The 24,535-nt window shown below is 40.5% G+C and overlaps 1 long non-coding RNA gene across 1 annotated transcript in view; it reads left to right on the top strand.

Annotated features, from left to right (window-relative positions):
- The window catches only part of LOC125883886 (uncharacterized), a 42,371-nt gene extending 18,245 nt beyond the window's left edge, over positions 1-24,126 (top strand). Inside the window, exons 9-11 of the long non-coding RNA XR_007448606.1 lie at positions 3,038-3,171; positions 14,850-15,039; positions 24,069-24,126. This is a non-coding gene — a long non-coding RNA (uncharacterized LOC125883886). The remainder of the gene's footprint in view (positions 1-3,037; positions 3,172-14,849; positions 15,040-24,068) is intronic.
- The last annotated feature ends 409 nt before the right edge of the window (positions 24,127-24,535 follow it).

Raw genomic sequence — 24,535 nt, 5'->3', positions numbered from 1 at the left:
ATTAGCCAGCTCCAACTCATTCTCTAGAACACATTTTAATTTAATTTACTACATGATACACAGTCATTTTTCCCTTAGTGTAGAAGAGAATACTTTAGTGGCTGTAGAAAATGTAAGACACAGTGTTAAGTGAGATTAGGAGCCAAATTTACAGCAGATAAAAGCACTTCTTATCACAATAGAAAAGAGAAGCTTTGAGCTAGAGGTTATTGCTAGGACAAGCTTACCAACATGTTGCATTTAGATAGAGACCTATGTTGTGTCAGTCGCAATACTATTTTAATTGGGTCTTTAATCTGCATTTAAAAATCACGAGGAATGGCGCACTTTCATCACCAGTACTAAACACAAAAGCTGTTATGATTGCCTTTGTTTTGTTGTTACATTCTTAAATACATCACCTCTGTGGGAAATGTGACGGTGGCAGATATCACAGCACTACCTCTGCTACTGATGCTATTGACAATAATGACACATCCTTCCCACTAAATGATAGCATAATAGGGCAGTTATGTATAATGACAAAAGATGTGAGTGCGTGTTTACTTCAAAGTGATACTGACTGCACTGCAGTGACAGCAGATCACTGAAAACATCTGCCTTGCCTGTCAGCTAGTTACCTTCCTCTCGCTGTCTTTGCATGAATTTACATACGCCAGCTATTCAGTAATGAAGTACACAAACCGTACACCCAAATTTAACATTTCAGATATTCCCAACAAAGATGAAAACAAGCTTCACGCAAAAATAGAGCATGTTTTCATTGAGTCAGTGTGAGGGGACGAGCAAGAAACTGTGCTTCAAGTTATTTGTTTCCTTCACTTGTCAGTTAATCAGTGGGTCAGTGGTTTTCTGAACCACAGATTTTCACTTCATTACTATGATTGCCCTAAGAGAGACTCTGAAGGGCTCCCAGTGTTTTCACTGGCTGGCACACTTGCATACACACACATACACACATTGCAGGCTCTCCAATACCCCTTCGGGCCTCTCGCTGTCTGCACGGGCAATCGACCTCGTCCAACCAATTAAAGACGGCGCTTAGTTCCTGATCGATGGCTGAGGTTAGGGTGGGGCAGGATGAGGACAGCAAGAGAGGAGGGGAGCTATTCAAGAAGATCCACGTCATGAGCCAGTGAGAGTTTCTATTTGGTCATCCTATCAAAAGCTCCTCACCCCGAGATCACACTTAATGTGCCAAATGCATCAATTGCTCTCCCTAGTGGAATTTATTTTAAATAAGAAAGTCAGTCATTGTTGCATCATGGTTGGATAATCATTGTGTTTGATAAACTAGTTGCACAGTTTGGAATTCATCTACTTTTATTGCATTTTTCAAGTTAATTCACTCACTACAATACTTTTATAATTTATAAAGCTTTTCTCAGTGTTAAAACATGCAATACTCCAGTTCATTATGATGTCTTAGTTATGTTATCACAAGGTGTTTGAGTCATTGAACTCATTCTGTCTTGTAAATGTATTACTGAATAAGAGTGACCCCGAGGTTAGGTTTATTTTGTACTCGCATGCAGAGGAATGCAGAGTGGAGGATCTTCATATATCACTGTCTGTGATTCACAGTTTGTTTGTGAGACAGCCTGATAGATATGGCATGTAGTGATGTGTAGTGTAGGGTAGATACATAAGTTGAAAAGAGGTTAAAAGAGTCATAACTTCAAACCTTCAAAATTGGAATGATTTCCTTTTGCGTCAGTTTTCTTTATTTATGGAATTTCCAAGAGACCTTGAACTGAAAAAAAGGCTCTTGGTGAAAGATAGCCACCTTTTGAAAAATAAATGAATAACATTCCCTGCTATCTCCAGTCAGTCCTTCCTTCATCAGCAGCTGGTGAAGGAGGGAGGGTGTTAAGTAAAGAGACGCCGATCTGTTTTTCTCCCCTTCAGATATCACACCAGCGAGCCTGTCACCCACACAGCCAATATCACAGTCAGTCCACACACTGGGTTCAGTCACAGGGCAGGGAGAGAACGCAGAAGGGAGGGAGGACAAGATGAGGGAGAAGAAGGGAGAAGTCAACAAGGGTAAAAATGTGTGACTGTGGCGTGTCCTGGTGGCTCAGAGCAACAGGCCACATGCCATGCGCCCACAATGCAGTGTGTTTCAGCCCCTTCTCCCAATGTTCCTGTTTCTCTGCTTTATATGATATAGCAAATACATGCAAAATAAATAAATAGAGACAAGTAGTTCACACTAAGCTGCCAAAATAAAAGAGAGAAAGGTTACGAAATGGGAGAGCGAGAGAGAGAGAGAGAGAGAGAGAGAGAGACGAAGATTGTGTTGAAGAGATGAGAGGAGCAGTGGAGTAGTGTTGATAGGCTATAGAAGAGGGCATGAAAGGCATGCAGTATGAATAAGCAAAATAGGACTTTTACATCAGAATACACCTCAGCAGCTCTGACACAGCCAAACCCGTACATATTTGCAGCTGTGAAAAGCACGATCCAGGGAAATTGGCGAAGTGCTGTGAGATGCAATGTCAACACAACAATACTGACAGCTTGGAAACCCATTTATTAGTCCCCCAAGGATCCCACCATCTCTGAATTTGTCACAGAATTAGGCATCCGCCAGGGAATGCAGCCTCCTCTGTGGCAAATGGAATAAGCTGCAGAATGAAGTCATAAATTGAAAGTCGACTGGCAAATTGTCACCAGCGCCACAGTAGCCAGACTGTAGCATTTGCGTCCTTCTCACCTTCCTGCTCTTAAAGCACATCCATTTTTCACATGTTTCTGTGGCGATAAATTGGTCACTCCCACGCAGTATTAAGTGCAAATAAAGTGATTCTGGGACACATTAACACCGCAGAACAGGCTGTAATTGCAGTTAAGTAAATCTTTTTTGATGTATGAATGCCCACTTCTTAAGAACTGACATTTTAACGCTCTTTAGTCAGTTTTCATTAGACTACAAAGCAGTTAAGAAATCCCATTGTGTAGTCATGGATGCAATATTAAATAACTTTCTGTAAACGGGCACTAATGTATGTATTTTGTCATTTCTTTGAACCAGGACTGTCGAGAGAGGCGGATAATCACGAGCCATGTTGATGATTCCTTCTTCAGCCAGGTTCCTTTTATGCAGGCTGTCCAAGCTGCAGAGACAACAGCTTTTGGCCTCATCACACAACACCTCACTTCTGTAAGGTAATAAACCAGGTGTTGAGCCCTCCATCTGGCTCAAACAATTTCTCCTCTTCATTTCCTCACTTGGCCTCACTTCTGTCTCGACTTTCCTTTTGTTTCTTTTACCCTAACCACCTCCTCTCCTCTCCCTCTCTCCTCGTCTCCTTCACCTTCCTCCTCGCACTCTACTGTTCTCCGTCTCTCACTCAACAGCCAATTTAACGACTCAAGGAGACATGGGAGTGCAGAGCACGTTCACAGATCGATCAAAGTTGAGACTTCACCATGAAAACAGCCATGAATCACAGTTAGCTTCTCTGCTCTTGTGCAACTTCTCCTTTGCTGTAGGAACATTTATGTTTATATAAGGCTATACAGTATGGGCATGAAGCCACACACTGAACAGTCTATTTAGTTTATATAACCCCCAGGGCTGTTAGTTGATATAGTTTGTTTCTGTCCACTACCATGTATGTGTGTGAGATACTAGATCTATCACGTATGTGAATGTAAGTGTTGTATGAGCATGGTGTGGTGACACATGATGAATGTGAGGTTGGCTACAGTCTGCCTCCTCTCTGTCCTCCTGGTGGCCTCTCTGTTGCTTTCTCTTTCTCTCTTCCTCTCTCTTTTGTTCTCTCCATCATTAGCCGTGTTTCCACAAACGTTTTTTAATGCATATTAGAAAAACTGTATGGAAACTATAAAATTCAATAAAACTACCTCAACTGTGCAAAAAGGTCTTTGCGCTCGCTTGAGGTGGATTTTGTCTTTGTTGAAAAGTGTCGATGCACCAAATGAGATATGAAAACAGCTTTGCCGAAGAAGTTCTGATGAAGCAAACATATACCTCTCATGACTGATTAGCTGTCTCCACTGTAGGCGTGTTCCTGTGCATTAGGATCATCAGTTTCATCTCCAGACAGCTTGAAACATGACCAACAATAGCTAACGTAAAAGAACGATTAAAATTTACCCAACTGAAACCAATTCCTGAAGACCTCTCTCCATTTTTCTTTTGTAAATGGGTTAGATAGCCAAGGCCACTGTTTGGTTTCAGGTTACTCAACGTCTTCTACTCTGTTTACTGGCAGATTACAGCCATGCGTAGAGCGTAACTTATGCCTCAAACTTCTGACGAAACTACGCTTGCAAACCCTAGTTTATTTGCTTCAGACCAATTGATGGAAACACATCCCATTTCATTTTGGGACATTTCAGAAGTTTGCTTAAAATTCACTCGACAATTGAATGGAAACACGACTGTAGTCTCTCATTTTCCACCTTTTTCAGCACCCTCCTCCTCCTCCTTATTTTTTCTTCAGACCACTTCCAAGCACCTGCTGTTCACTGTGTTCTTTGCATGTGCATCCATGCAAGACACTCACGCAAATACAGTCATGCACACACACCTCTGTCTTTATTTAATCACTGGCTCTATTACAGGGGATATTCTCCCAGACAATGCCTCAGAAGGCGATGAGCCAGGCAGGCCGAATGAGAGGGGGGAGATCTCTCTATCCCTCATCACATGGAAGCCACAGTACTGGCACTCCCACTGACTGAGATGAATGAATTTAATATATCTCCCTTTTGAAGCACAGATGACCTCCTGATATGGCTCTCTGTCTCTCTATCGCAGGAGGCCTTTATTTTTTTGCTCTGCCTGTGAAATCTGGAAATGCACAGGAAGACATCTGAAGGGATTCTGACAGAGACTAATTTGTTTTGTGGCCTGATGTGACTCGTGTATATCTTTGTCCATATAGGAGCCGCCACATTCCCTCCCTCGCAACACTTTTATGATCATGAGATAGCGCTTATCACAGAAGTTTATGTTTGTGTGCAACCGTGGCTGTTTGTAGCGGGAGCAACAAGCTGTGCTTTTATGTCTATGGGAAATATTGTATTAAAGGCAGTTTTACAGCTGCTGTAGCTTATGATGTGATAATGTAGGGTGATATAAAAATAAGAAGGATGATCTGTTTCCCAATGTAAAGGTATATATGACTATTGGTAAATTATTATTTGACCCTCTGCTAAGGGTTAAGGGTCAGCCAGCTGCTTTGATGCCTTTAGAGTAGGTCAAAGAGTAGTCAAAATCACTTAATGTCCTGCAACTTTGACTCTCTGACGATCTGTCAGAAATTCTCTGTAATCGCCATATAGCATCGTGTCTGTCTTTGTGCTAAAGCCGGTACTGGCTTACTATGTGTGTGCTGGTGTGTGTCAGTCTTCTGATGATATGTTTCCATACTAAAGTGAGCCACGGTGACCCGTCTTTTATTTCCATCCTTATTGGATCTAGTGCTCTCCTGAGACAGCAGAGACGTTGATGCCTGCGGTCATTTTTTCTGTCCCTTATAACTGACTGTCCCAGTGTGTGCTATGTAAGTCCCACTTAATTAGGCCCCAAATTGGATGGATTTACGCTCATCCAGATGCCAAAATGTCTTTTATTGGGTATTTATCCCATGAGGTTAGGGCCACACTGATCAAATTACACTGATTCAGACTTCTGCATAGCTAACTTCTCTGCTAAGCACTGCATGTTCTGAATGCATGAGTGAATTTATAGTGCACACACATACTACGCATAAATACTGAAACCCCAGCCCCACACTAACTTATCATTTGTTAGAATTAGAATGATGTTACTTGATTCTTAAAAAAATAGTAAGGGCCTCAAAACCCCAATAGAGACCCCTAGGGGCTGGGCATCTTTGTACACCCAGTCAGACCAAACTGCTATACTCTGAGCCCTGCACTGTGGTGAGCAGTGTTTAACGTAGTCACAAATCAGCCTAACATCACTCAATAAACACAACCACCCCAGGTGCTTGTGGGGATAAATGGGTGTAGGAAAAATGTTTCATTTTAAGATCATATAAACATGATACAATGACATATAAAGACAGTTGTCAGATACGGTGAATCAACAGCTTCTAAACTGTAGTTTTTTTGTTTTTTAACTACTTTCATTTAGCAAATTATGTGTCAAATGTAACTAAGAATTCTTAGTTTAGATTTTTCTCTTGTAGTTTAATGCAAGTACTGTATTTTACATAACCTTCCTCCTGCATACATAAAGTCACTATTTAGACCACTATGATGAAAAGTCAGGCAAGGACTCATTTTCTTTCTCCATAACAAGGTTAACATTTTTCACAAGCATCATCTGTCATTTAAATTATAATCAACCGGGTAAATGAATGATTCATCATAATGTTTTAATGGCATAATTAAAGAGTCTCGAACTCCTCCGGTGAATGAATCTGATGAGTTTAAGTAGGCCATAGTTTTAAAAAAAGCATTATGTTTTTGTCCCTTGAGTGGAAAAAAGAAGACACAATGAAAAACGTTGCCTTTACATACCCAAAACACCTGCATGTCTTTGGATTTGAACAGAATTGGGCATTTATTTGTGTGCACGATGTGTAGGTGTGTGAGAGTGAGTGAGCAGGTTTTTTAATGCACACACTGGGCACCAGAGTGCTGTTAATTTCCGCCTGAGCAGGGGAACGGCCACTAAAAGTATCATTGAAGTGATGAATGTGCTGCTCGGCACAGGCATCAGTGTTTAATCTGACTCATTGGAGAAATAGCACCACATCAACTTCAAACGACTTCCTTTCATCTGCAGTTAGAGACAGAGTCACAGATGTGGACCCTCTCCCCTTCTCCTTGTTTCATTTCTCCTGCACATTTTCTTTATACCATTCTCTAACACTTAAAATGAATGTAAAACCCCATCCTTCATACCCCCGCCTTTAATGAATATATAGCATGCTTATGTGTCCGAGTCTCTATGTATATATACGCGATAGTATTAAATAGCATATTTATCATTTCTTTGCCAATAAGCTGCTTCAGTAGATAAACTAGTCTTTAGTTAATCTAAAGTGAATCATGCATCACTGCTGGGCAAATTAAACACAGCAACTCAAATTAGCTGTTTTGTTACACTTACAGTAATTATACTTACTAAAGTCATCACTTTCCTGATAGTTGTGCTGACGTCTGGTGTTTCAGAGTAGCATCCACTTCAAGTCAACAGTGTGCATGCTTTTTATCTCATTTTCATGTTTGACAAACACATTTTTAAGTGAGTTAAGATTTATTATTAGAGTCATCCAATAGGGGGCCCTGGGGCAAAAAGTAGCTGTTGAGGCCCCATGGACTCATGAGTCATCCCACACTCTGTACAATGTGTATGTACTCGCCTTCTCCAAATACTCATCAAGCACAATGCACACAGCAGACAACATATGACAGCTTTATTAGATTTTTCCTATATAGTCTGTTTGTGTTAGTTCATGGTAATTTCATTAAACAAACATTTGTTTAAGAATATGTAGGGGCAGATATAGATTTACATGTAGTTCATAGATATTTATTTGATTTACTTTGTACTTGTGTGCTCTGGGTTTTCATTATTTAGACGTACCTAGGTTTTTTCACTGCTTTCTTTCTTTTCTTTTTTTTGCATTGGGGTCAAAGAGAGAAAACAATTTACTTATAGCTGAGCTCAAGAAGATAGCACCATCCCTCAGCAGTAATTGCTTATTTAGAGTACACCTGTGGAATCACATAAAAGTAAACAAAACCAGAGGACAGAAAGAGAGAGAGAGAGAGAGAGCGTGCTAAAACAACAAGACAAAGACCAGAGGACGATGGTGACTCTTCACAATAGGGGCAGGTAATGGAAAATAGTACAACAATAAAGATGAGGATGGTGACCATGACAACAATTATGGTCTCAACACTGTAAATGGATGATGACAAAGTGGAAATGCCCACATGACAGATAAGGAGCAAAGGGAAGAAGTTACGTGACTACAGTAGGAGAGGTGAAGTGGTGAGTCTGTCTGGAAGATGCAGGTTAATGGGAACCAGTAACCATCCAAAGGGACGAGGCAAGGTGGACACTGAGATACGATGACTGTTTTGTTAAGGACTTTATAAAAGGTTCCTAATATTGTGCACTTGAGATTCTCTGAAAAGTTGTCATGTGCCATACTAAGGGCCCTATTTAGATGGTCTAAAGCAGACGGCGGAGGGCGCATAATCCATGTCGCAAGTGTCATTGATATTTAGATGCAGGCGCAGTTGTCATTTTCACGCCCTCGTCGTCTAACTAGCAAATGAACTTGCGCTTCTCTGGGTGTGTTGGTCTAAAAATGAGGAGTGGACAGGCGCAGTCATGGCACATTGCTAGTTAGATGGCGTAAAAAGCAAATGCGCCAGTGACCAACAAAAACCTGGTCTGAAGTCAACGGCGCACTACTTCGCTGTTTAACAATTTAGTAATATGCGTCTCTAGGCGGGTGCACAACGCGCGTGCACTCTGCTCAGACACACACGGAGCAGCCACACATGCAAAAGATAACAAATAAAAATATGATTACAATGTGAAAGGTTATTATTGTGCACATTACAATATTTATCACGTCTTAATGGTCAGTCATTAATCAGAATGATCTAATCGCAGTAATAATGATCATCATAATCCGGGAGGTCCAAGCTGCAGTGTCCGAATATACGGAACTGCGAGCAGACCTCCACGGGCTGATGATGCATAGCCTGTAAAATAAACTTGTTTTCACATCTTTGATTTTGTGATTTACATGCCAAAATGATCACAATTCAATTGGGAAAGACGTTTGATAAACTTTATTATGACATAAACACAACAATAACCAGCTTCTGTGAACTAAAAACGTAAACTTATAGCCCTACAAGTAGGCTACAAATGTATATGTAAAAAAAAGCTTTTAGAACGTAAAACTGAAGATCATCTTGTCAGGAGGAGGAGGAGGAGGAGGAGGAGGATGACCCCAGCTCTGCAGCCAGCGCGCAGCCAGACCGGACGGTGCAGCCACGGGACCAGCCCTTCCTGCACCTTCAGGCGGGGGGGTTCAGGATGAAGGAGAGGGAGCTGGGCTCTCTAACGTCCCAGGTTAAAATAAAATAAATTGAATAATTTACAATTTGTTGACAGTGTTTCTCTCGTGCGTGCACGCTCTCTTTCTCTCTCGCAGTCTCTCTCTGTTTCTTTTCTTTTGACTTTTCTAAGATGACAGATGCTGAATATATACTCCCTATCTGATGCTGTGGCTGTTTGTGGTTTACTGAGAGGGATGTGAACTCATTATTTTGCAGCTGTGTTAATCAAATCAGGTTGGGTTTCCATTACACGTGCCAAATGTGCCAAACAGTGCCAATCCCCTTTGATCTGACATCAGATGTGACGGGACAGTCGATATAGAGATACATTTATCGTCTCCTCAGCTGTAAAACGCTCACTCTTTCCAGTTGGTAGGTCCGCCATCTAACTAGCTCTCCACCATGCGCTCCAATCGCGCCTCTTTTAAAGGGAATGAGAGGTGACACTCTGATTGGCTTATTGAATGATACGCCCAAAACACACCCATGACTAATTCACAGAGTAAGTCCAACCCTTTTAGACTCTCCGCCATGGCGCACAGTCTGAAAACGCGCTGGCTAACTAGCAAGTGACTGGGACACGCCCATGTGCCGTACGCCTGGCGCTTTGCGTTTTAGACCATCTAAATAGGGCCCTAAATCTCTCAGCTGCTTCCACATCATTGATCAGCAAACCAGACTAAGAAGTTGCCATAAGCAACATCCAATAGGCTTAAGCTGTTTGGTGGGGGGATGCTACTGTAAGCTCTATAAACAAATATCTGCATATGAATGTGGAATCTGTAGGCAACGAGACAAGCTATGTGTTCCATTATCCATACTACTATCTATTTACAATGCCAGAAAAAGATTTAGTATGTCTCAATACACAGTATGTTAAATGCAGTATGCCAAAAGTACAAGGACTACTGTATCGGTTCACCTTTGCAGTATGCAAGTCAGCATGCTTTTCTGGCTATTCTGACCCACAGTCTTCAGCGCAACGGAAGATGCGTCACATCAACTGAGCCACAGGCATATAACAGCTTAATGACAGCTCGCTGACAGTTCATTGACAGCTGATGGAAGCAGCAATGACAGATGACAGCAGATTCAAATGATTGATGACCAGTTGAATCGATGGTAATAAAACTAATTGTTTACGTGAACAAAATAATCATAATGGTAACCAATAACAACAAAAGCACATAACCATAAAAGTAACAGTGACAGAAAAATGCATATGTAATTTTACTGTTGTGAATATGTCAGAATCTACAACATATGCAGTTATGAATTAAAACTACATACATTCAAAATTAACAACTGCAGAGCTTGCTGGGCTGACCTCTCTCTCTAGGAATAGCATTTTGTTGTACCTTAAAGGTAATGTTAAAGGAATATTATGTAAGATTTAGTGAGATTTAGTGGTATCTAGCTGTGAGAGTTGCAGACTGAAACCAGCTGAGACCTCATGAGGTCTTCTCAAGGTCTCTACCTCTCCAATACAAATGGGCCAGATAATTAAAACCTGTAAAAACACTGAATAAAGCGGTTTCATGTTACAAATTAGTGTTTCTCCTACGCTGTTTGGCACATTGCAGACGAGCTGCTAGCCCAGCACCTGTTAATGTGTGCTTGCATATTTTCTCTGATTACCTTTTTTCTGATCCAGATATTTAGGAGATTGATACCCTGAATTGTCCGCAGACATCTCTTCCTCTCCGAAACAAACAGACCTGGTGATGTAAACCAGTAAAAACACTGAATAAAGCAGTTTCCCATTAAAAAAAATCAGTGTTTTCCCAAGGCTCTTGTTGCGTAAGGGCTACAAACTATGGTGGCCAACGCAAAAATGCAAATGGCCCTATCTAGAGCCAGTGTTTGGTTGCAACAGATATATGAGCAAAATGTTCAAAGTTCAAGGTGCAATCGTATGATGAGGTAGTATGTTATAATTGTATACATACTCTGTGCTTCAGAACGTTTTTTGTGAGGGCAGCTGCAGGATATACTAATAGTAAAAAGACACAGGCATGCGATTCGGAATGCAGGGAAGATTTTGGTATAGGAAGGGTGGTTATTAGGACCACTGTTTGGTGTATTTGCTCATTTCTGTTGTTAAATTTGATCTCTTTCTTCCTGATTTTGGAAGTTATTTCATTGTTTGGTTTCATCTGTATTAATACCATAACTATGACTCCAAATCTACAAATTCTCTAGTTTTCTGGTGCTCCACAGCCTAGAACATTAGTGTGACACCTGTGACAACTTTTGCAGTTGTCAGTAAAATATTAATGAAAGTAATGAGATCTTTAAAGTACGCAACACTCACCATTTCAGTTGATGTAGCTCTCTAATGCATATTCCCAAACAAATAAAATGATCACAAACTAATTGACAGTGAGTAAATTTGGTGCATTTAGACGTCCCTTGAGAGCTGGGGCAGTTTCCTGCTTTACCTACTTGTCCAGTCTTGCCAATATGTGTCTTATATATGTACGTTGAGCCTTGAGGCTATACACGCTGGCAGTTAAGATACAGCATATCCTCGTTTTGCGTCAGCCTGAAATGTGCTGTTTCTTTGTGTGTAACCATAACACAGAAGTTCATAAAGGACACCCTGAGCTGCCAGGCATTTAAGGAGCTCCTGTGTTTTGCACATTGACAGTATAGTGAAGAAATGCCCACTTTGCTTGTATGGAGTAGCTGCTGACAGACTACAAAGCTACTGGAGGAAAAAAAAAAGTTGAAGCCTGTACTTAAGTCCCCCCAGGTTGAGCAAAACATTAAAAAAAATGAATAAATCCTTCAGCACTGCAGACACAGGCACTCCTGGTTTGTGAAGAAAAAATAAAGGGAGAAAGGTCAGCAACTAGATTGCCATTACAGTGTGTTATCATGTTGTTTAGTTGTAAGCTCTGTAAAGGTTTCTTTAGATGCATTTAGAATGTATGTTAACTTGCTGAGGTCACATGCCCATTCTAGTCTTCTCGTTATCACCTTGGCTTCACCTGATGTCGATCTCTCCCTCTTTCAGCTTACCATTTCCATGTGAGCAGCAACTATAAATGTTTGTGTGTGTTTGGAATTACCTTTCCATCAGGGGAAGAATGAAGTGTGAAAAGCAATCTGAGCAACGCCAGGCCACTGATACACAACTTCAGCGGATGCAATTATGCCAATGACAGATCATTTTCTGACCTTTATCCCTCAGCCTGTATGGATGGCGGTTTGCTACGGTGACAGCCTGCTTTTTGTTTTCGTGCACTTTACAATACTGTGACAGCTGGAGACCCAGCTCTAAAATGCTGAGGTGCTCATCTATTTGAAAGACAGCTTGACTTTTTTTTGCTGCTCTGTCTCCTTCACTCTCTATTTACTTTTGTTGTATATGTCTCTTGTCAGTGTAACATTCTCATTATTTCTTTATCGGTCTCTCTGCTCCCGTTTCTTTATCTTTTCTCTTTCTTTCTCTATCTATTTTCTGTGCTTCAGCCAGGTAGCCTCTGAAGGCTGGGTCCTGGACCAAACCAGCATTTTTGTTCCGTCTTTCAAAGGTTCAGAGACCTGCTTGAGGTGAATTGCTCTTTCACACAAACCGTCATGAAAACACATACAGACACACACCTTCAAACACAGTATGGTAGTTCACATTTTCAACTCTGCAGGCTCCTGCTGTTAAAATAGATGTCAGACGTCTTCAGTGCCATCAACTTCATCTCATGTTTTCACGCTGCCTCTGCCACATGTGTCATACTCCTGAATATATCTGTCTGGATGCTTGAGGTTTCTTTATCTCCTCCGCAGTTTACCCATGACCATGCCTTTTTGTCATACAAAATGGCGCTATCTGCCATCTCTCCTGTGGGAATGCATTGTCTGTTTTGTTTGGCCTTCTCTTCTCCTTTTGTTGACATTGCTGTGGTGCTGGCTCTTGTCCTGCAATGCCGCATATGTAGGGCTTCACTGCATAAACTCAGAGTCTTGTCATCTTGTGTTTCCTTGATTTTGAGAGCACAGTGGGAATGCTCGACATCAAAGGTGGTGTAATTTAAACAATAAACTAGACTGAAATCACTAACATTTAACACTGATTTAGGCTATGGCTATTCTGCACCAATCTGTGACATAATTGCCTTAGGAAATAAATCATCAGGGGTTTAAAAATTACCCATAAATTACACCTAATTTTTTTTTGGGTCAGGCCACTCTTCAAAACTAGGAAATACATGATTGGATGCCCCCATCATAATCTTTTGGGGTGCGATTGTGTAAAAGTCAAAAAGTTTCTACTTTTTAAGGTGCATCATAGTGTAGGATTTAGGGGCATCTATTTGGAGAAATGTTTTATATTCATAAGTATGTTTTCATGGGTGGATAATCACCTGAAACTAAGAATCGTTTTTTGTTACCTTTAAATTAGCCATTTATGTCTAAATACTCGTTGGGGCCTCTTACTGAGTCTGCCATGTTGTTTGTACAATAGCTCAGAACAGAGGCCATTCGCGCTTTTGTGTTTTGGCATTGGCCACTGTAGTTCTCCCATATGCCACGCCTTGCAAACTGGAGAAGAGTCAGTTCTGCAACCTTAACACTAGATGCCTCTAAATCCTACACACTAGACCTTTAAATGTGCTAAGTATTAAGGCCGGCTTTTTCTTACTTTTTAAATCTATTTGAAACCATTTTTGAATGCCAAAATTTTATAAGATCAGGCAAGGCAAAGGAGACAATCCATTAAATAAGAATCACTGTTGACTCAGATGAAAAAGAACATTTTTTGGAGATTGAGTCAACTGTCAGATATAAGATCCACTTTGGCCTAATGGCTGTTCCTTGCACAAGGACCAGTCAGCATGGTATGGGTGGGTCCATTTCCCATTGATTGCAATGTCACTAAAAGTATAATACATTTTGTATACATTTCCAAGAACAAGACTTTTTTTTAGGTTATTATAAGTCAAAATTATTATACCATCAGTAAAAAAAAAACACCTAAAAGGTATTACATTATTGTTTATTACATTGTTGGTTCAGTTATAGGTTAAGTGCAGATTTTGATTGCATTTTCAGAAAATCACTTGACATTTTACAGTAACAAGTTAAAAACCCACGTATAATTTAAAAGGAGATGCCAGAATACATTGGTTTGCAGCCTTTGTAAATGACCGTTTGCCCTGTGTAAAAAAAAAAACAAAACAAAACTTTGATTTAATTGATTGCAGGGTTATGATGCAGCTCCATTCACCACCGCCCTCACAAATTGGCGTGTCTATGACCTTTAACATGTTTTAGCTTAACCTTTGGTTGCTTTTTTTTCCCCCTATTTAGTTTTCCAATTCCACTCATGTATTTCACATCTACCCGCTATCACTGCTATTGTTGACCAAGCCTCCCTGTGGACTTCAGCTGAAGATATCCTTGAATGCAGATATCCTCCTTTACAAATCCATGGGATGTGACCTTGAATACACTTAGTCTTCAGACCTTACAATATTTTCTCAATTCTTATCACATACATACATAACACATACATACTCTTCATGCAGTATGTGTGTGTTTAGTCCTTTCACAGTCCTCCATGCCTCCCCCCTCTACTTCATCTTTACGATCCACCTTCAGCTATTTTACATAGAATATACTACATTATGCCACACAGATCAGTGTTGCTACTTGACATCTCATTCACACTCATCTTTATCGGAAACCTGTCTCTCCATAACAGCTTCTTCATATGGGATATCATTTTCTCTTGGCCATGTGACTTTCAGTAGCAGCTTGCCCGTTGGGAGGTGGGTCAGCAGAGGGCCCTGCTGCACTTCGGCGGGCGCCAGGGGCCAGAGGTCACTCGCTGCCTGCTGGAGATACAGAGCAACTTCCAACACTGCCTACAGATTCTGCACTTTGTTGGCACGGGCATCCCGGACGTCGAAACACCACCTGGCACAATGATTACAACAGGTAGTGCTGTTTATCTTTAAAGGACAATGACATTTTTTCCCTGTTTTCTGTTTCTGTGTTGTTTCCTCACATATGGGGACCAGTGACCTTCGTGGCCTGGTGGGTGTCAGTACTATTATTAGACTAATAAGAGTTGTCACAGCTCACATGCAAGCTTCTTGGACCAAAGTAATGGTGTTAGGTACTATTAAATTTACCCTTTAAAACATTCTCAAACACACAGCATTTAGAGCAACATGTGACAGTAATACTTTTCTGCTGGAGCCAAATGAAATTCTATTAGTGGAGTAAAGTACATCTACTCTGACACTGGCTGCTAACTTCACAGACCACTATAACTGAAGCTGCTGTCTGAAGATGTTCTCTTATGACACTGGTGTGGTATCTGTGTTCAGTCACTAAAAATGATTAAAATTAAAAACACTACACAGGAAGTTAAGAATAACTGACTGGTAATACCTTTAAAAAACTGGGGGAGACAGTTTTCTTTTCTTTTACAAATATTTATAAGTCAAAAGTGACCCTAGAAAAACTGAAGTAACTTACAACAATGATAAAAAAAGGTTGTTTTTTAATTAACAATATACAAGCTCTTTATTTTCGACAGTGTTCTAAAATAGAAAAACAATTGACATACAGTGCTGGTCAAAAGTCTGTAATCACTTGTTATATTGATGTTTTTCTTCTTTCCTTCAATAATGGCTATTTTAACAAAGATATAAACAGTATAATTCAGACACACTAAATGTATTATTTGCATTTAAATTAGTTTTGGTCAAAAAAGAATAGTAATTAAATGATTAAAACTTTCGTTTAGTTGATGTCCCTACAGTGTTGCTTGACAGGGGAGAATACTGTTGGAACTATTTCCCCTCAAAGTCCCTTTGATTTTGAATTTGTTTTCCAGTCCAGAAAAGCCTTGAAGTGACCCTCGGACATTATTGACCACAATGGTGGAATTGGGCTCTAAATATTTTGGAAGTTGTTTTTCTTTTGGCCTTCTGTGGTCTACTCAGTGGTTAGATTGAAAAGGTTTAAACTGATAACCCTTCTGTTTATGTTGTGAAGTTTGAAGAACAGCTTTGCTAAAGGGTTAGGGACACTAACCCATCAAGAGAGGCGTTTACTCAATCCTGTTCTTTTTTGTTCTGAATCAGTGGACGATAAATAAGGTGCAGATGTTCCTCTGTATTACCGGTGAAGAGATAATGTGGTGAGAGCTGAACAGAAGAGTGAGTGACGACACCCCTGCCTAGATTTAAGAGTACTGTCTGCGGTGGAAATGCTTAACGGATCTAGGGTTAAGGTACATGTCCACACAGGTTACACACAGTTCTAAAGGCACTATAGGGATAGATATTGGTGGAAATGCGGCTGATTAGACCGATGAATATGGCAATGTGTAAAATGATATGAGTTTATAAATGTAAGCATGTGTGTTTGGTGTATTCTGGCAGTGAAAGACTCCGTTTGCTAGATTAAGCATGACTTCGTCCTGCAGCAGGAACAATGGAAAACACACTACAAAGAGCCTACTGGGGGCCCATCTTGTAGTGTTAAACAAGTTGATGAGCTTTTAGAAGGCCAAGGGCAATGTGCAGTTCCCCAAAATGAAGCATAATGGTTGAGCTGGAAGGTTGCTGCAGTGAGTTGTGTGTAGGTGAATGTGTACATGTGTATGTCGGACGCTAAACTCTTCAACTGTTGTAGTATTGTTGTGCGTAAATGTACTGTATCCATGTTTGTGTCTGTTTAAATGACAGTCCGCATACTTGTTCAGCACTTTAAGAGTAATCTATGTAGAGTAACATTGGTGTCTGTTCCAAACACAGAGGTAAAGTTGGAGTCCTTCAAAAGGTCACAGTCATAGATTTAACAGGAGAGTGGCTTCAGTGGGATTTAGCTAGGCCTAGTTCAGAGCCACTGTCTTATTATGTGCTATTTGAGGTGTTCAGTTTGAGGTGTTCAGGTGTTTGGTCATTGAGAATGCCAAGCACAAGAGGGAGGGATGTGAAGAGACTTGAACACATCACTATCAAATTTAGAAGTAAATAAGGCTGTCTGGTCTGCACTTTCTAAAGAGCAGGTTGGAAGACCATCTTCTCCTTTCTGTTCAGTCTGTTGAAAAAATAACCAACTTTGAGCAAGGAGAGCTTTAAACGTTTGATATGAGAGGATCATACTGATAACTGGTATAAAATCCCTGGGCTGTCATCAGTAGAATTTAGATGCCTAGTGTTGCTGGAAGTAATAGAGATAAATGCTCCGTGGCTGAGAATCTATCTTGTTTCTTCCCTCAGAGTCAGTGCCTTGCCCTGTGAGCCAGGATAAAATATCTCCTCCGTTATGCTAGTTCACACACACACATCCAGACAAGGGTGTTTTGTCATATTTTTGTCATTTTTCAAGTAATAATGGGTTGCTGTACACAGTTGTCAGACAGGACAGGAATCAGCTTTCTTCCCTTTCACACATGCATATGTGTGTAAAACATCACACCCACCAGCATCCGGCCATATCAGTATAGTCCATTATCATTTTGTTCACATAAAAGCATCCTTGTTTGTGGATAAATTGTCAATAGACAGTTTCTTTGTTCAAACTAATTGTTGTCATAGATAGTCGGCCATTTGTCATGTATGCCACATTGTCTTAACTAGTCAACATGTCGTCAAAATGAAGATGAAAATTGTGCAGCACAGTTAGTTCTAGAAGACAGGAAAAGAGAGAAATCTGAGTGCAATTTTTATAGTTTAAAATACATACAATATTGTGTCCTGCAATTGAGAAAAGAAAACAAAAGTAACAAAGTATAAGTTTAAGAAGGTAATCATGAACTGCTAAATAGCGAAAGTAATATCTAATAAGCTACAAAAAATAAATACTCTAAGCACTGTAAATATAGCACACACATTTTCATGCAGCACACAAACACAGCACTCAAACTGTTTCAGTCTAGAGCTCCTCCTTATGGACTAATGGCTGCTATCCATTGAAACCAAAGTGCATCAAATTAGTGTTGCGTCTAGACAGCCTGTCCACGTGGATGTGTATGTCCATAAATTTGACATTAAATGCGTAGTTAGTATGTGTCTTCCAGATAAATGAGCTTGTAATGCCACACGTGTGTGTGTGTGTGTGTGTGTGTGTGTTTGTGGTGTGTGTGTGTGTGTGTGTGTGTGTGTGTGTGTGTGTGTGTGTGTGTGTGTGTGTGTGTGGGTGCATGCGTGCGTGCATGCGTGCATGCACATATGTAATTTATCTGTGTTGGGGCCTTTGCTCTCCCAGTGGAACACGACATGAAGAACGCCCCTTCATTGTCATTCAGAGCTGCCATGACAGCAGGTCATTTGACGTGTTATCTGAATAACATGATCAAAGATGGATGAGTTGCCTGTGTGACATGCATGTATGAATATGCTTTATGTATTGTGTGTATATATTTGTGTGTGTGTGTGTGTATGTCCCTTATGTTAGGGCACATACAGTACGTGTGTATGTATGCATATAGACTCTGTATGACTATCACTGTGTGCGTGTGCATCTCCCGAGTAAAGTCATGAGGGTGAAGACCTGACCCCGCAGGGACTCTTGCTTACACTGTCCTTCCCCCGCTCATCTGACACATCACTAAAGGTCTTGGGAAAAGGGGTCCGCTGGCAGCATGTGTATGTATATTTGTGTTTTGCACTTTGTGTGTGTGTGTGTTTGTGCAATGTGGATGATGGATTGGGGTCATGGGGGGTTGCAGGGTTGCGATGTTGTTGCCAAGACAAGCAGCTGCGCTTGTGTCTGGGGCAGGTGTTTCATAGCGACTCAGCACATTGAAATTAGTCAAATCAATACACCCCTTCCGCTTCTCTGCATATTTGTGTGTGTGTGCATTCCTCTTTTAGATGTGTGCTTTTGATGTATTTAATCACTTCCTCTATTCAGCTAATCATTATATGTCTGTTTTCACATGCGCAGAAGTGCGTGTATGTATGTTTTGTACATTAGTAAAGGGTCTAGAGATGCTTTTATACTTGCATCACTTACTCCCTGTCTCTCTCCCTTTATTTACTGTACAGCTACCTGGCTATAAATTGTAGAATACCTATTGTCTCTGTAGCTTGCTATGGCCCACGTACACCAAAGTCCATTTTCCTCCCCTAAATGGACCATGGAGAACTGCCCATTCTATCACTTCAATACACCGAGAGCAAAGGCACTTTTCCCACAATAGTCTTGGTGTGTAGATTATCCACCCTCCGTTGATTTCTGAGCTTGCTGAGAGCCCCGAGGTCTGTCTCAGCTTCCCAGTGTGTGCTGCATTCACTGGGAGCTTCTTTCTCACGCTCAACCAACTTTATGTATTCACCCATAGATATAAACACCACTCTCCTGAGTAAAGACTCTTTTTCCATTGTCTTGCTCTTTTTCTCTCTGTATTTCCATCCCCAACACTCGTTCTCTCTCATCCTCTTATTCTTGTCCTTTAGAATTTTTTTTCTTTCATCAAACACACCACAGAAGAGAAGGTGGAAGAAGTGCACAGCAGTGTTAATATGAAGGTGTACCAGGAGAAGGACTTAGGCTGGTCCCAAATAGCAGGGCAGGCCTCAGACATCACTTAGGGAGAGCTACCTTACTGCTTGTACTTACCATCTCATTTATGCCAGCATCACAGCAGTCGTGTTCAGAGGTCAAGTCTGCTGGAGATTGTACTGGGTCTAATCAACCAAAGGTAACTGACTGGCATTTTAGCATTATGAGAATTTTAATCAGATCTCTCTTATATTTTTCATGCTTGTGTTGTCGTCCGACAGCAGAAAACATAACGGTAGTAATAATCAGTGACAATATCTCTATGTGACTGGCTATAGTAGAAAACAAATTAAACTGTCACAGAAAGTATCAGAGAGGACAGACAGATGGTTTCTTTGCCTGCCAAGAGCAAGCAGAAGTACATCAGCTACATTTGTATTAGCCACATGTCTGAAGTAAATGAAGTAAATTTATGACAGAAGGCAAATGGGCATTGGCCAGAAATCTGTTCAGAAGCATTTACATTCTTTCTTCATTCATAGCAAGAAGGTTGCAGAACTCCCTTTTGTACTCTGGTTTGAGGCAGGGGTCTTCAGTGTTTTTCAGGCCAAGGACCCCTTGGCTGAAAGAGACGGAGCAGGTACCCCCTACTAAAAATATTGTATAAATTTGAGTTGGACTGGAGATAATTCGCAGAATATTTTCAGGTCTTCTCTCATTTGCCCTTGCCTGTAGCTGTTAAGTCAGCAGCAGTTGTAGCATGAATAGGTGTGCTATCCTCACCCTCTGCACTTTCAGTGGTTTCTGAGGTGGATGGGTTGTCACAGTCTCTTGCTCAAAAAAGTTACAAAACAATCCATTGTGGCTCACCAGAATGTCTGCACCATTGACATAATAATGCAGCTAATTGGCCAATATGCTGTTTAAAAAAAAAAAAAAAGGTACTGCACAGTGATTTAGCGTTAGCTCACTCCCATGATTACAAAAGGCTTTATGGGTAAAAGGTAGCCTATCATTAATGCTGCGATTGTAAACTAAATTAAGGTTTTAATAAAAGACCAGTTTCATGTTAATGTGTATTTTCAGAGTTACACAGTTTATACTGGCATGTGTCAGTGGTGTTGGGGTGCGTCCTTATTAGATGCAAATAAAATCAAGACCATGGGGATCACCTTAAAGTCTCACACAACAACAAATCCTTGTTGCTGAGGGTGCCATGCCATACATGAACCACAGCACTCAGTGTAAAGGAATTCCATAAGCAGAATGCCAGATGAACTTTGAAAACACAACCTTATAATCAAATCATGCCTCACATGCTTATCCTCATCGCAATGCCCAGCTAGACATAGTCTTTATTTTCCTGTGTTTGAGTCAGGAAGTGGATGGCACCAACAATCAGTTTGCTGTAATATTACATGTCTGCCCAAAGCCTCTGCTAGTAAAATATAATTAGGTTAAAAATATGGTACCAGGTCAATTCACAAATTATATGGAAAAATTGACATGTTGTTCAGCTCCACAAAATTGCAACAATTTACCCGCTCTGCTGTTTCCCACTCATAATTTTTACGAGCACTGTTTGTTTTGTATCCACTTCTGCTGAAATGCAGGCTGCATATAAATATTGTTTTTCTTCACTGCTTTGAATAAGTTCTTTTGTATTTGTATAGTGACAATCTATCTAGTCACATCAACAGGTCTCTTTTTTAAGTCTTTGCACTGTTCATCTACGTAAAGGTCAGCAAGTCGCCTTTTTTTAACTCTGTCAAGCTATTTAGATGACCTGTCAACGATTCATCAAAGATGCAATGCAATTCCCAAAATAGATCAGTGATTTATATTTTGCCCTTTTTTTTCCTTCAAAACCGAGGTTGTGAACCAGGAATACGGATCATAAGATAAAAGTAATGAAAACACAGAAATGAATTACAGCTGCAACATAATTTGCATGGACCTTAATGACAAACTCACAATTTTTTGAGCATTGGTACGTTTAACCGTCTTACTGCTTTGTCTTTATTTGAATGGAAACCTTCTACCCCTCCATACCCAAAATGAACAACAAAAAACAAGACGTAAAACTGACAAAGAAAAGAATAAAACTGTTTCACTGCAACCTGCACTTGAACCAAAACTGGAAAAAATCATGATGGACCCATGCCCAAAACCAAAAACTAGTGGATGCACATGCTCTCTGTTTCTCACTCTTTCCTTCCTTTCTTCTCTTCCCCGTCTCTCTCTCCCTCACACGCAGACTACACACATATAAGCAGACGCTTGCTTGAAAACCATCGAAATGACAAACAAACAGTGGGCGATAGGTCAGTGTAATACAATCAAGATGAAGACTTTTCACGCCAGCAGACAAAAAGCTCTTGAAAGTGAACTTTTCACTTGAAAAGAGCATTAAAGTCACATCACCAGAAGAAAATGCCTTTGCTCACACATAGCCGAATGTGGTTACTGTTTAGTTATTATTCAGTGAGTGGAATGCATTGATGGTCCACTGTTCAGGGAGCAAATGAAGGCCAAGTAAGGCCAACTCGCGCTCAGACCATCACAGAGCTCTTCTGGGTTTGAAATGTGTGCCTGCTCAAACTAAACCAGACTGACCGAGGCCAGGCTAAACCTCCCTCTGATCCCCCACCAGCAGATTTCTGTATCTGTGGCTTCGGTCCAGCTGTGGCCTTGGCGGCTTGGTCACTATTAAATACAGCTGTTGCTGCTTTTGCCTCTGGTAACACACACACACACAAATGTAAATGAGTACAAAAACAGTAAGAGTTCATACTCTGTTTAAAATTATATCTCCATCCGGATACAGAAAGACCAAAAATTAACAACAGTAGGGGAGCTTTAATTGTACACAGATATGATTGCGCTGCCCCCTATTTTACTCATATTCTCTTTGGAGCAAGAGATTCTTCTATTAAGGTTGAAATATGAGGCAGGAGTGCAATACAACCCAAGCAACAGTCTCTTGTGAACAATGAAACAGATAATACATGTATGCTGCTGTGCTGAACTATGAGTCTTAAATATACTGTAATTTTTTTGCACTCTGCTCGTGAAAACTACCGTCTTATGATTAAAAAATAAAGCCCCAGGTAGTGATCCTCTCTCAGCTCTGCTTTACAGCTCTGCTTTTTCCCCTGAATATATATGTACATAATATTGTGCATACTTATAGTGTTTTAAGCACTGTGTTAGACACTTTTGCCTTCAATAGTAATGCAATCAAATTCAGTAGATTGGCATCTGTTTAATTTGATTACATAACACCTCCAGGAACAAATGGCATGTGATGACACTGCGATAACTGTTAGGGAATCTCAGTGCTTTGGTCGACCTGGAGATTATAACCAATGCCTTTACATACAAGATGAGATAAGATAACGTGTTGATAAAAAGAGCTTTTTAAAAGGCATAGAGACAAACAGCGTGTCTTCAACGTGTCTTTTTTTCTTTTCTGTTTAACTCGTGCTGTTTATGGAAATATTAGTTGGCGCACCTGATTACTCCGATGATAGGGATGCTTATGTGTGCCACGTCTTATTACTTTTTGTTTTGTTTGTTTCCTGTAGATGCTTCCATTGTTGTCACTCACTGTACAGAAGCAACAAACTCTGTATTTCTGCCCTCCTAGATGCTCCCAGCATGCAGTGGCTTCATTAGAGTAACAGCTACTCCCTGCTGCTTTTTAACTGTTACTTGTGCTATTTTTACTCTGGATGTCATGGTTGTCATTGCGTTTAACTTTACTATACCCTTATTTTCTCATCATTAGGCTGCTTACAACAATACAGTGCACTCTGGAGATGATGGGTACAGCTTTTTAAACTGTCAACATTAAAAACCACTCGTATTTTGTCAGTGTTGACAGACGTGCAAATGTTGATCCATAATTCAGGCTTCCCCCTTTTGTGAGGACACAGTAAATGCTTCTAGTTTCTTCATCACGTAATCTGCATACATTTAGTTGTGATGGCTAAATGAATGTTTACAGATCAATGAAATAGTCTCCTAAATGTCAGACACAGTGCTGGTGAGGCCAGTGAGGCCGTATGACAATGCTATGGCAATGTGCACCTATTTAGGGCAAAAAAAAGAATAACATGAATCCCAACTAGATCAAGCCTGAGGCTTTAAACTAAGATGGAGTCCAGTTGAGCCTGTACCCTTGGCACTGGGTCAGGCCCAATCAGGTGTTGGCTACAAATCAAAGCCCTAGTGTTTCCTCCTAAAATGATAACTACGGTCGACTTGAAAGCAGTGTGTTCAGCTAAAAATGAAGCCAGGCAGAGTTTGTTCTGAAGCACCTGCTTTCCATTGGCTTTGTGGCTTCTTCATATTTACTTTAATGTAATAGACAACAGTTTGATGGAAGCATAATACTGTGAACATGCTTTGTTTGTAGAGCTGGAGCAGTTACCGTTTACGGTCTTAACTGAATCCCTCTTTCTTTGACCTACTCCCTTGTCCCTGTGCTTCCTCTCCAGGTGCTTCAGGAGGCACACTTCATGTCTGAGACACACAGCATAGAACATCCTCAGGGGGGGTCAGAGAGAAAGCACTACTGTTGGTGAGCTCTGACACATATACACAACATTAAATTGACTATAAACATACTCTATTAGGAAGTCTAATGCTTCATAATTGAAACTGTGATGACTTATACCCAGCCTTAAGGCTTTTAATTAGCAGGACAGTATATTTTTTTCGAACTGTTGTTTTTGTCATGAGTTTTTTGACACCAAATGCATATTTTTCATAATGAAAAAGAGACATGTTTTTTTTTTATTGAGAACAAGGCCAATTTCTTTGACTGTCAACTGTCAACCAATAATGTTGTGCATATACTTAAGTGGATTATGAAGCATCGACACAGGATTGGAGCACTGGATGCAAGGCCTTGTTTTTTCCTATGAAAGTTACTCCATGATGCATGAAGCCAAAAAGTTTAACT

Source organism: Epinephelus fuscoguttatus, linkage group LG23, assembly GCF_011397635.1.
Source record: "Epinephelus fuscoguttatus linkage group LG23, E.fuscoguttatus.final_Chr_v1".
In the NCBI taxonomy this organism is placed as follows: Eukaryota; Metazoa; Chordata; class Actinopteri; order Perciformes; family Serranidae; genus Epinephelus; species Epinephelus fuscoguttatus.
This window is presented reverse-complemented; position numbering and strand designations above follow the sequence as displayed.